Source organism: Cibotium barometz, chromosome 19 (assembly GCF_041138505.1).
Source record: "Cibotium barometz isolate CiBa-2024 chromosome 19, ASM4113850v1, whole genome shotgun sequence".
Taxonomy (NCBI): Eukaryota; Viridiplantae; Streptophyta; class Polypodiopsida; order Cyatheales; family Cibotiaceae; genus Cibotium; species Cibotium barometz.
This window is the reverse complement of record NC_141064.1, coordinates 41,042,048-41,054,982: the sequence shown is the minus strand read 5'-3', so window position 1 is coordinate 41,054,982 and position 12,935 is coordinate 41,042,048.

Here is a 12,935-nt window from a genome sequence, read left to right as displayed (position 1 = left end):
GTGTGATGGATGCATACCATGTAATGATGCCTGTTATGTATGCCATACGAAGTCTTGATCAAAGAGTGCCTAATCTCGGGAAAGCATGGATGCAATGGTGGACTATCCAGCGGAGTTTGGAGTGTCCTGAGAAATTAGAGTATTCAGTGGTGGAAAAGCAATGGCGTGTACCATTCTCCAGTATACAAAGAAAAGTTCTATTGAAGTACTTTCATGCTACATGGATTGGAGCGCATTCACCACTACACAGTGCTGCTTACATGTTCGATCCTGAATATTGGAATATGGATTTGATGTCCAACGTTGAGGTGGTGCAAGATTTTTATAAAGTGGTAAACACTTTCTATAATAATGTTGATGATCGTGTAAAGTGCATAAAGGAGATGACCTCATTTCGATTGAAAGAGGGTTTATTTTCCAACTCCCTTGTTCAACAAATGGCTAAAGAGCAACCTGCATGGAAGTGGTGGATGATGAATGGTGGTGAGCATTATGCTTTATTGCGCAACCTTGCGATGAAGGTTCTAAGTCAGTGCTCTTCAAACTCAGGCTCAAAAAGAAACTGGAGCATGTACAAATATATTCACAGTACTATTCGCAATCGACTTCTTGCAGATCGAGCAGATAAGCTTGTTTACATGTATTGCAATGAAAAGATCTTGAGAGACATTGAAAGCGAAGAGTATGAAGAAGATATGCCCAGATGGATGTACAATTGTGATGATGTAGTAGACGAGAACTTTGATGTTGGACGCACGTTGTGCACCACCCTTGAGATAGAAGACAATTTAGACATTGACTTAGATGAGCTTAATTTAGTAGATGAGAGAGTAAACGGTGAAAGAATTTTGGAGCAAGATACTGACATAGAGGAAGAAGTCATTTCATTAATTTCATAAAAAGTACTTGTACAAATGATCGTATTTGGAGAAATTATCAATACAAAAGTAAGATTTGTCTTTCTTAGCTTTCATCTTGAAATAAATTACGAATTGCACTAGGAGTTGCATCTAAAGGTCCTGGTGGTTTATATTCGCTAGCCATGCCGAACACTGTATAAATACCTTGATTTATTGGGACACTGTATAAATACCTTGATTTATTGGGACACTGCACAATGCACATGTGGAAGTATTTTGCATTTGCCTCTCTAAACATATTAAGTGGTAGTAGTGTCCACAGGGTAGTATATACTGGCCGCTCCACCCATCGAATACTTTGTAACATACAGGACATTGGGGGGTGGAGGAACTAGTAGCCTCAACAGAAACTCCCACAAGATCAGGATGTATCAAAAAATGAGAGATGTGGTTTCCTTGGCGCACAGGAGCAATACGTGAAGAGATGCTCTGTACATCTTGGCTGATCTTTGTGAGCTGCTCTTGAAGCCCTCTATTGGCCGGGGGAGGAGTTGACACTTGAGATAATCGCTCAGCTTCTTTCTCCTTCTCTACTAGCTGTGCCCCTGAGCCTCGGGGGGTCCACTATATGGAAGCCCCTCCTACGACGTGCGTTCAAGCGGTATTTAAAAATCCCCTTATCTGTGAATTTTGAGCTAATAAAACTACCCCTCTTTCTTTATAAACTTATGGTTTTTTTCCCAAAGTACAATTAAAATACCCAACTTGTAATTGTATTTTTGTAAATTTACCTAATATTTTGGATTAAAAAAACCCCACCTAATGATCGCACGTGGTAGACTTACATATTTTGAGGTGCACCCCCCGAGCCCTAAGCTTTCTTTGACCTTGTTTAACTCCAATCCAGCGCCCTCCACCATGAGAGCAAGTTCTTCCCTTGTGAATGTCACTGTCTCTTCACGTATGTCATAGGTGTTGACAGTGGCCTCTCTGGAGGCGAAGTCCACTGGAGTTTCTAGGATAAATTGAGCATATAGCATCTTAGCAAAATAGAGTGGAGCGTCGGCGTTATGGAGAGGACGACCGTACACCTCCAAGAAAATGCGCTCGGCATTAGTTTTGATATCATTGTGAGTGCAACGTGAAATCTTCCATCTTCCCTTCTTAATCTCACCATCTGGACATGGCCATATTTCCTTTATCATCTCTGTGGTTACGCGTTTGTTTATGTCTTTCCATTGGGCATAAGTAGGATTTCTCCATTTCGACAACCTGCATGCTGTTCTTGTAGCTTCGCGGGCTGTCAGGCCATGTGCAAGGGCCTTCATTCGCTCATATGCCTTCTTGGCTAACTCTTGATGCTCGTTTGCTTGCGCCTATCTGCATGAACATAAATGACTTTAGGATTTTAATGAACTATAAAGATCAACGTAAGATAAATTGACCATTACCCTCAAAAACTTAAAGTTTAACACCACGAGAGGAGATATGTATTGCAAAGACTCAATGAGAAATATCCACTTGACTCCAAAAATACTTCAAACAATGCGCGCACATCAAATTTTGAAGAGAAAACATAAACTTAAACACCACAAGAGGAGAGAGATATTGCAAAGACTCAATGAGATAATATTTCAAACAATGGACACATCAAATTTTGAAGAGAGAAACAAAGTGCCATTCTTGAAACTTAATCTCCTGATACTGTATCATTACAAAATTGGGTTGAATGACACCGATAGCTCTACAAGAGGACGTTGTGCCCTCGTTGGGTCAGTATTTAGTGATCTAAAAAATTCAACTACTTGCAAAATTGATTTTCGCTCATCGCGATTAGGCAGAAACATCCAATTTTTGACTCTATGAAGAATAATAGTATCTATGGTAACTTTGTCATAGGAACTATTATCCATCCACAACTCTTGTACTTTCTGCCAAAAGTCATATAAAGTTTGTAATAAATATCCCAAAGCAAAAACATCAGATGCAGGAGTGTATGCATCTGCCAAAAACGGATCATAAAGCTCCGGGGCTATCCACGGCCGTTTATTGGACTCTCTGTCTGCGTAGGAGACCGCCTGTGCCACCTTCTCAGGGTTCTTGTCTGCTTCAAATACAAAATTGAGAGACACCCGTTTTTTGGGCGCTCTCAGCAGTAACTCCCAATCGATAATACCTATGCGTGGCTTCAACTCTTTTGTAAAATCCAACACTACATTGAATGGATGTAGGTCGGTATGTACAATTCCTGCCAGATGTGTTGTTGCTAGGCCTTCCACCAGGGCATGCATAATATGTGGCATGGTTATTACTATTTGTTTTATTTTAGAAAGTTCTAGATGACTTAAAGGAATATTATCGGGCGGGGGTTGTCTCCATCCTCGATCCAAACGAAAAATTGCTCTAGTGAACTCACTGAATCTGAAGGGAACCTTCAGAAGAGTATCACCAAGCGAGCCGCCATTATAGTACGGGAAAATAGTGATCCAAGGAGATTCTTTTGTGAAGGCAATACACCTGACAATCGATGGGTGTAGAACCTGCATGCCCTGCTCTGCCTGGAAGCTCTCGAACTTGGCGCTGCCTTCTCCTTTGTAGTGCTTTCCGCAAAAAGTAATGTGCTCTGGCAAAAATGATATACCTTTAACTGTATACTCTTTTACTGTGCCAAAAACACCAGAGCCTATTGTTCGCCCTTCGAACAGAGCCTCGTGCGGGATGCCAATGAGGTGTGTGCACATAGAATTGTAGATGGTACGATTAATGACACCTGTACCACTTGCATCTGCCTGGCTGGACGTTGCAGCGACGTCTTGGGCAATGTGCACTCTTTTGGGAGGGACTCTGCATCCAACGCCTTCATGCGCTTGCTCTTGGCTCTTTGCTCACTCCATACAACGTCCCATAACTGTAGACGTTGCATATTAGCTTCAAGCGGGGCAGCATCTCTAAGATCACTGCATGCTACACGCATGCTCCCCAAAATGGTTCGTGTTATATGTTGATGGTTGAAATCTGCTATCTTCTGTCTATCAACAAGCAACTTAGCGTTGCCTCCCAACCCTGTGCATTTTTCCATATCTGGTCTATTAGATCTCGCATGAGTATCTCAGACTCATTGATCTTTTTGACGACATCATCAGCACATTGTGACACTGTGATGACTGCTTCAATGCGAATTGCTCGTAGTACGATTTTACGCTCTTCAGGGGAAAGCATGTTGGTCGTCTTCGTAAATCTAGCAAATATCACTAAACACAAAAAAACAGAATATCAAACATTACTGAAATCAACATCAAGCAAACGTGAGAGAACAGCAACAAGTGTATCATTACTTATCAATGTTCAAACAAAAACGAAATATCAAATAATTTTAATGAACTCAACATCATCCAATACATCATCAAACGTGAGAGAACAGCAACAAGTGTATTATTACTTATCAATGATCAAACAAAAACAGAATATCAAACAATATTACTGAACTCAACATCATGCAATACATTATCGAACGTGAGACAACCGCAACAAGTGCATTATTACTTATCAAGTGTATACATTATCAAATGAGAGAGAGAGAGAGGGGGAGGAAGAGAGAGAGGTGACAGATAGAGAGAGAGGGAACATTAGATGACATTTTTAATAGTTTTGTGAGTTCCTAAAGAGAGAAAAATAATGTTTTGTAATCCTAAAGCACTCCTCATCTACACACCTATCGTGATAGAGAGAGAGATGTGAAGTGTATCATGAGAGAGAGAGAGAGAGAGAGAGAGAGTTGTGAAGTGTATCATGAGAGAGAGAGAGAGAGAGAATTGTGAAGTGTATCATGAGAGAGAGAGAGAGGAGAGGAAGAGAGAGTTGTGACAGATAGAGAGAAGAAACATTAGATGACATTTTTAATGTTTTTATGAGTTCCTAAAGAGGAAAATAATGTACTGTTTTAATTTTTAAGTAAATAGAGGGAGAAAAAAGAAATTATTAGAAATTATGTATATTTTAAGAGAAAAAAAAAGAAATCCTTATCTACACATCTATCGTGTTGTGAAGTGTATCATGAGAGAGAGAGAGAGAGAGAGAAAGAGTTGTGAAGTGTATCATGAGAGAGAGAGAGGGGGGTAGGAAGAGAGAGAGATATTCATTTTTTCGAGTTACGAATCACGATATTATAAAATAAAACGTTTAGACAATATGATGTAAACTTTGATCCATGAAATACTCATGCCGCGTTAGCAACCAAGTATCGCATGGATCAAACACAATAAAAACAATACAAGTCAAATCAAACAAATTTATGACATTTTTTCGACCGCGTTAACGATCATATGCCGTAATATGTAAGCAAATTTACGACATTTTTTCGACCGCGTTAACAATCAAATGCTGCAATATGCAAAAAACAATTTATGCACTAGCAAACGACACCAACTTGCCGCGTTAACGACAAAATGCCGCCCGATTCTAAGGGAATACGAATAGGATACGAACATACACTGGTCGCGTTACCGACCATATGCCCGCATTTGACAAAGGGAAGGGAAGGGAAGGTGACATCGCCATAACGATACTATGCTTGCCGCGTTACCGACTAGTACCGCTATGGCATGCCATACTTACCATAGGACACAGACTAGCCACGTTACCGACTAAGTGCCCTAGGGTAAGCACCATTCCAAAGAATGGCCTTACACACATACCTGTCGTGTGGCGGACCACCCACATCCTGCCGCGCATTGCGACAATGGGCGGCTGCCCGCACGAACACACACCCACACGCACATCCCTCGTGTGGCGGACCACCCACATCCTGCCGCGCATTGCGACAGTGGGCGGCTGCCCGCACGAACACACACCCACATACACACACACACACACACACACAAGTTTCATTACCTGTGTATGCTGTCAGCAATGAACTCCCAAAGGGTCCCCCGGGCCCATATATATAGGAAATTGTACCCCGCCGGGCTAGATGATGACCCCGCCGGGACCCGCCGGGTATAGCAAAAGCCCGGCGGGATTTTATCCGGTTACCAGGTCGCTTGCCACCGGCTTTTTTGGGAACATGTTAACATGTTAACATGTTAACACATGTTATTAACAAAAAAAAAATTATGATCACGTGAATATAAAATCATTGGTTGAGTGTCCTTATTAGGGCCATTCTAAAGCACATTATGCATGGTAGAATGGCCCTAGCACCATTCTCTAGTCTCTTGTGTCAACTGTTGGTGGTGAATTTTAGAATGATCTTAGCGCCAATCTATATGTGCATGCATAAAACATCAACATTGTGAATGGTAGAATGGTGTTACGGCCATTCTTGTAAGCACAGTGTGTTAAAGAATGGCCCTAGGGCCATTCTACCATCCATGATGTGCTTAGAATAGCCCTAGGGCCATTCTTACTACATTGTTCTTGCAAGAATGGCAATATGTCCATTCAATCTTGATATTTTATACGTACAATTGTAGAGAATGAACCTAAAGCCATTCTAATATACACCAACAATTGGCACACGAGAGGGTAGAGAATCTAGGGCCATTCTACTATCCACAATATGCTTGAAATAATGGCCCTAGGGCCATTCTACCATCCATGATGTGCTTTGGAATGGTCATGTGGGACATTCGAAATCACATAATGGATTGTAGAATGGCCCTAGCACCATTCTCTACCCTCTTGTGCCAATATTTTGTGAATTTTAGAATGGTCCTAGGGCCATTCTTGTAAGAACAATGTGTTTTAGAATGGCCCTAGGGCCATTCTACCATACACAATGTGCTTAAGAGATTGGCCCTAAGGTCATTCTTCCATCCATGATGTGCTTTAGGATGGCCCTAGGTCCATTTTTTCAAGCACATTGTGCAAGGTAGAGTGGCCTACGGGCCATTCTAAAGCACATTGTGCTTCCAAGAATGGCCCTAGGACCATTCTCTAGTCTCTTGTGTCAACTGTTGGTGAATTTTAGAATGGTCTTAGGGCTAATCTCTACATGTACATATATAAAACATCAACACTGTGAATGGTAGAATGGATTTAGAGCCATTCTTGTAAGAACAATGTGCGATAGAATGGCCTCAGGGCCATTCGTACCACATTGTGCTTGCAAGAATGGACTTATGTCTATTCAATCTTGATATTTTATACTTTCACATGTAGAGAATGTCCCTAAAGCCATTTTAATATACACGAATAGTTCGCACGAAGGGTAGAGAATGGCCCTAGGGCCCTTGTTGCAAGCACAATGTGTTTTAGAATGGCCCTGGAGCCATTCTATCATGCACAATGGGTTTGAAATAATGGAACATCATGGATGGCCCTAGGGTCATTCTTTCAAACACATTGTGCATTGTAAAATGACCCTAAGGCCATTCAAAATTACATTATACATTGTAGAATGACCATAAGGCCATTCTAACATGTATATTCTTGATAAATTATTCATGCATGGCATCAAGAATGGCCATTCTAACATGTATATTCTTGATAAATTATGCATGCATGGGATCAAGAATGGCCATTGACGATTCTACCATGCACATTTCATTCTACCATCCATAATGTTCTTTATATTGGCCCTAAGTCCATTGTTTCAATCATATTGTGCATGGTAGAATGACCATGTGGCCATTGTAAAGCACATTGTGTAGGTGTTTAGCTTGTATGTGTTTCCAAACAACTCTGTCAACTTTGAGAAACTTGGTGAGGATTGTGTGGGTGTGGCTATTGAAAGGGCACATACAAGTACATCAAGTAGAACTATACCCAATGTGGATAGCATCAGCTTAGTTAAGTGGCCCATTAAAAAGACTACAATGCTAGACAACAGCCTATTACAACGCTATGTAGCCATTGAGGCCATGCAAGTTGATGCAGGTTGATGGAGAGCAAACCACTAATGAGATTCCAATAGTGGCTAATGATGCCCCAACATTAAAAAAAAAAGGATCTACACTTTCATAAATAGAATTACAAAGGAGAAAGCACCACAAACTTGTAGTTTTTATGTGTCAGTTGAATTAGTGCAAAAGGTTTCTATTATTGATTGTTGATAGAGTAAATTTTGTCAACTTGTAGACCGTGACATGGTAATGAGCATACACCAGGAGTTTTGGGGGTGGTCTCAAAAAACCCATACAAACTATGTATATGATGTGATCTCTGTATCTTGGCTTCAAGACTCAAAAACTCAGAAGATTAAATATAAGCTAAAGGGGATGATTGTCTGTTTTCGAGCATGGTATGAAGTGCATGGAATCCCAAAGACATCCTTCTACTGCTATAGAGAAAAGTTTGAGGCTGGTGTGCATCAACATGTGCATGGAAACACAGAAATAATGAGAAGGAGCCTAGAGCATATACTGGTATGGCTAGAGCACTAGTTCAAGACTTTGTGGACATGAACTCAGAGAGTATGCCTAATAAGAGTAGAACTAGGCTGAATGGTTCAAGAGAGACTCAATTAAAGATACAAAAAACATATGAGCAAGTGGACATATTAGATGAGATCAACACAACACGATCAATTGGGATATGACAAAAAGCTATCCAAGTCTTCTTTTGGGAGAATTTGGAATAAAGAGTTCTCACATGTGGCCTTGAAAGAGACAAGTGAGTTCTCCAAGTGCAACTTGTGTAGTTCACTCAAGGTTAGAATGGGAGCCAAGCCAAGTTTACAAGAAAGATCAAGGATCAGGGAGGAAAGGAACATTCACATGAATCAACAAAAAAGTTGTAAAATCTTCTACTACGGATAGCATGTGTTTTCACAAACACAAACAAAAAAAAAAAATCGCATCATCCACAACAAGATGGATCAAAAGAATATAGCCATTCCTAGACTATGGATGGTACCAAAAGATACGGATTCGACATGGCAACTATAGGTGGCATTGATTGGAATGATCACTCATGGGCATGGGGAGGGTCATTATGGGCACTTTTTGTGCTAAATAGCTTATGGCCATCTGACCCCAATCTCACAGTTCTCTCCATTGCATTTTGTTTACATAACTTAGAGAGGATGGATGAGCACCCTCTTGGTGATCTAGCAACAAATGGACTTCCGAGAAGTAATGTTTCACTTCTTGGTGCTTTAAGCTCAAGGAAAGCTTTAGACTACCACAATATCAGCGATGGTAAAGCGCCTATTATTAAACAGGTGTCAAGTAATAATGCACATGCCACTTCCGCAACTAGGAATCCCACAACACCTTTTGAAACATCTCAAGCAAGTTGTTCTACTTCTAATATAGGGCCCATAGTATCAAGAGAACCAACCACACAAATGCCTAGTCGAAATGACCAACCATTTGCAATGAGGGTTCCTGTAGGGCTTCACCATTCCATAAGTTGCCAGAGAACTTGCTCCTATAGCTAGATAACTATGCAGGTGAAAACAAAAATCGGTCCTTGTTTGCATATTTGTCTCTTCTTGTGCAAGGGGTGTTCTCAAAGGTTGTCCAATTGAGATTTTTAATGGTTAGGCACACACATGAGGACATAGATGCAACGTTTAGTAGGATTTATGAGAAATTGAGAGTTGGCTAGACCTTCACTTAACCACATTTGATGAATACCTTAAGGACTAGCTCAACTTCCTCTCCAATGCCCTTCTTGCTGCTTATAGAAGTCCCCGACTTCAAGAGTTATTGTGATGGGCAAAAAGCACTTATCGAAACCGCTTCAATTTTGGTTCCTCATGAAGGGGGGCACACCGATAATGCAATATAAAGTGCATCTAGCGAGACAACTGATTGGAGACCTAGTGATGAAGGTATCCCACTATGGAAGAAAGACAGTGAAGGTAAACCAATGCTACCATTAGGGAATCCACCTCTATTGCCAATGGAAGAGTATGTAAAGAGACGTGAAGATCTAATATTAGGAATAAAATCTTACATAAAACTTTGCAAGAATCTTAGTAATGGTGCATGTGTTTCAAGATATTATAGGCTTGTGATAGATTATTGGAATAATGTAATCCAAGCGCTTGAGAAACCAATAGCATCAGAGGTTAGATTGTACACAAATGTCTGACCGAAATATGACCAACAGCTGGATAATGTGGGTGCTTAAAGATTCTTAGGTTACGAAGAGCACAATGATCATTATTGTGGATCTCAATAAGAAAAACCAAGGGAAGAATTCAACCCAATGCATGATGTTAAGCAAGGGGACCTTATAAGGTTGCGCCCAATGCATGATGTTAAGCAAGGGGACCTTATAAGGTTGCACCCAAATAATAGATACATATATCCCATTTGGCTTGCTATGGCTGAATCAGAGATTGATATGGACATAGGACATTACCAAACCACAAGAAGCGTTTGATACAATATTGGGAACCTTGTGCAATGAAGTATGGTATGACAGATGTAGAGGCCTATACAATGATTGTTGGAAGAGGTTTTGGATGGAGAACAAGGTAGATCCACAAGTGTGGGAAGTGGCTAATGAAATTGTTTGGTCATGGAGACCCAAAAAACTAGGGCCATATACAAGAATCAAGATACCAATTAGGGAAGCCAAAAAAGCACAAGAAGGCTTCCACCTCACTAGCATGCACAAACCAGATGGGGATGAACTTGATGGTGCCCCCATTGAGCAATAGTAGAATCTTGACTCAATTTTGTGGTGATGTAGTTATGCTTTTTGTATCTTTTTCTGCACTTAATACCAACCATCTTTTGTGCCTATAATGTTATTTTGTCTTGACATTGTTGATATTTATTAGATTGTTTCATAAAATTTGTGCCATTGACTATAAAGTTTATTTTTAAGAGACAAATACCACTTCCTTGTTACGGTGTTTTTCAACACCACCTTCCTACATGATCTATCAATCACCTTGCAAATATGGATCTTTAAACCTATGTATGTTTTCTGAGATTAAGTGGAAAATTCCCAAATATGGTGTTTAAAGGAGATTGGGCTAGAGGCTATCTATATCAAAAGCCTCTCATTGAATGGTTTACAACACATTACAATAGAGATTGGTTGAGTGTGCCTATCTTGTCTATTTTGCATTAGTGCACTAATTATCATTATGGATTTTCTTGATTATTTTGAGCCTCCTTTAAACATATGCTAATCATGTGATTAGACTAGGCTTAGCATGATCTCAAATGCTTAATAAACCTCCTCCAAGAAACATGTATAATACTTAATTTTCTTGACAAAAGTCAATGTCAATCATATTTGTGAGATTAAACTTTGATACAAACTCCTGCACAGATTTCATAGAAGCTTTTGCCACCACAAACACCTACACAAATTTCATAGGAGCTTTTGACAAATTTTAAATTTCCACCCATAACTCAGTAGGGCACTCAAACTGGCCCAAACCTCATATACCAAAATTCTATACTCATGCATCCCAATCCTGACATATATCTTGGGATAATGAAAAGCACCAATCTCGAGAATCATCCTCAAGCCAAAACTTGAATTTTTGTATGTATTCTTGAACACTCTATTTGTATTTGACACTCATACGCATATACTTTGCAAGAAACACATCCACGGAAAAAGGACCATTGGAGTAAAATACATCACCATCCATGCTAGAAAAAAGATAGAGAAATCACCAGAAATTGATACGAGTGGCAATCTACATTGAAGAGAGGCCTCCACGCTCAAACCGCACCAAAAATGTGTCATGTCTAAGGATCTATGTGAAATGCATCAATTTGTGTTCATAAAAGCAACACAAGAGGGTATTGCCCCAACTAGTCTACACGCACACCACTAGTAATAATGTCCGGTTTTTTAAAAGGCCTAGAAAGGCAACATCGAGAAGCCCACACACAAAGGAGCCAAGTGTGTGTGAATGCAATTCAAAAGAAGTCATTTGCGAGCTTAACTTCTCGGAACAAAACTCTCCCCTCATATGAGGATATTTCAAGAATTCTCGAATGTGGGCAAGGTTTTTGGTTTTTATATTTTTTGTTAAAAAATGGTTATGCAAATGTCCCTAGGGATCGGCCAAGCCTGGAGAAGCTCACAGTCTCACTTGCGGAGAAAACACTTCTCCCTTAAGCTTTTTTTTTAAATGAAAAAAGTTTCTTCTCTCTATTCCTTCAATGAAATCCACACTTCTTTCTTACACACAAGCAATACTTCTAATAAAACACAATTCTTCTCCACTTTACAAGCCAATTTAGCTTTCTTAAAAATCTATTTCGCAAAGCTTGCTCTCTAAATATGACTATACATGGCTTTTTAAGAGAAAAAAAAACTAAACCTTAGCCTTATATAGGACACAACCCCAAATAATACTTACAAAGAAAACAACGAGGGTACCAAATGAAGAACCAATAAAAAGATCGTAGACGGGAGTCTGATGAGATTTTAAAAACCCCAACATTAATGTGATATTTCCAAATGGAAAAGAGCAAAATCGATGTAGACGGACATGGGCGGGCACACACATTTCCATTGGAATGTCCATCAAAACCTGAGCAAAAAGATTCCCATCACAGTAGTTTTAAGCAAGTATGTATACAAAGTTCTTAGACCTTCCCTATTTGATAGTAAGCTCATGGTAAGGCCACTTTATATGCTCCTACACCATCATACAGAACATGGGTGCGCCCACTCGAGTAGGTAAGATGGAAAAACACCTTATGATACGTCGACGGGTGAACTATTTAACCTACCAAGTGGTTAACAACATGGAACATTCTCCTTACCTTACGAAAGATGTATTCTTCAAGAACACAAGGCATGGTGGAGGAACAGAGAAGAGAAATGTTCTTCATGAATGTTTTTCATGAAATGTTTAATTGGTTTATAGATGTATCGACGAATGAGGGCAACATATACGGGCAAAAGATGTTCTCTATGATCACAAGGGTGGTGAATTCAAGAAGAAGTTTGGCATGGAGAAAAATCTAAGTGCACGACAAGGGCAACAACAATGGTTGTGTACATGACATTGATGTGATAGTAGGTGGCTGCTAGTTTAGAACACTTCCCTACTCACAAGGAAAAATCAGTATAGAAGTCAATATTAGGTAATTTGGGAAAAGTCTCATATTTTGGGAATCAATTACTCCTTATAGTTTTGGACAT